Genomic DNA, 1,337 nt, shown 5'->3' on the forward strand with positions numbered 1-1,337 from the left:
AACACACATGTGACATGACCAGATTTAAATATAGATTATAAATGTTTGTGAACCTTGTGATATCGTACACAGTGCCATGGAGGCTCGAGAGGACAAGAAATGGACAAGTTGGGGCACTTATGCGGATTCTCTCATGAGTCATGATGCCTCTTCATTCTTGAATATCGCCTGCCTTCCATTCGGGGGAGTAAAAATCATGATGATGTATCTGTGGAGTGCAGCACAAGCTATTGTGGGCAATTCATATAAGATCTCCATTGTTTTGGGGATTGCATACTTAAATATACTCGGGAATTTGTGCTCAATTTTTAACTCATGACCTGGGCAATTTACATAAATTGGCCTCCTTCTCTCCACTCCTGAGCAAATGCGAGCGGCACTTGCGTGGATCTTTACTCTCATTGATCTTTCCTTACTCTCATTGAGCAGCACTTTACTCTCATTCATCTTTCCTTATAATGTCTAACTTTTTAATGTCATGCGTTGTGCTAATATTGATTATGCACTCTGCGGAGATCTCAAGCAGAGGCCACCAACATTTTTTTGGCTGTAAGTACTTTAGCTATCTCCATAGCTGCTTTCGTTGTAAGGCTTCGTACCATTTTGAGAACTTTGAAATGGCTTTTGGCAGCCTCTAGTCCTGCAAGTGGTTCATCAATACAACTGGAACCTGCCAGCGAGCAGCTCGTTTGTGCTCTTCACATTGTTTCTTTGATCATTATCTTCTCGAGCTTTCTAAGCATGATTAAAAAGAGCAGCATTGTTAATGCTGTGAATGTAAATCCAATGCAGGACTCTTTGCTCGGCGCAACTAGAAAACTGCTAGTTTTCTCTGCGGATTACGTTCCACCAGGGCCCAACACAAATCATGATCCCAAAAAGCCGCCCACCAGCAAACCGCCATCGTAAGGCCTCTTCGTCCCATTTGTCCCCCCAAAAAAACCGATAATAATGCCAATAATTCCAAATTGCTGTTTGGATCAAAAGCAAAAAGCACATCCCAATGACGGGGGGCATTATTAACACTAACTGTAGCTCGACAGGGCATTTTTATGCCATGTTAACAAAAAAAAATGCTATGGATTTCGCAATTATTCTTCCTATATAAATCTAAAATTATAGAAAATGGATTGAATGTTTTAAAAAAATACCTTAAAATGTTCAAAATTAGGCAAATAGTTTCTAAAACTCTTCAAAACGGTCAAATTAGGCAAATGTTTTAAGATACTGGCGAATTTCTTTACGAAAAAATACCAAAAATAGCCAATTGGAGAAGATTAACCCTTATTTTTTTTCCTTGAAAGAGATATACTAAAAAGATTTTGAATTTTATGAAA

At 38.7% G+C, this 1,337-nt stretch overlaps 1 long non-coding RNA gene across 1 annotated transcript; it reads left to right on the plus strand.

Annotated features, from left to right (window-relative positions):
• Nucleotides 1-379: 379 nt before the first annotated feature.
• On the plus strand, nt 380-1,082 carry LOC147636057 (uncharacterized). The gene is made up of 3 exons (XR_015266386.1): nt 380-549; nt 632-687; nt 793-1,082. It is a non-coding gene; the product is annotated as an uncharacterized LOC147636057 (long non-coding RNA).
• The last annotated feature ends 255 nt before the right edge of the window (nt 1,083-1,337 follow it).

Source organism: Cibotium barometz, chromosome 8, assembly GCF_041138505.1.
Source record: "Cibotium barometz isolate CiBa-2024 chromosome 8, ASM4113850v1, whole genome shotgun sequence".
Taxonomy (NCBI): domain Eukaryota; kingdom Viridiplantae; phylum Streptophyta; class Polypodiopsida; order Cyatheales; family Cibotiaceae; genus Cibotium; species Cibotium barometz.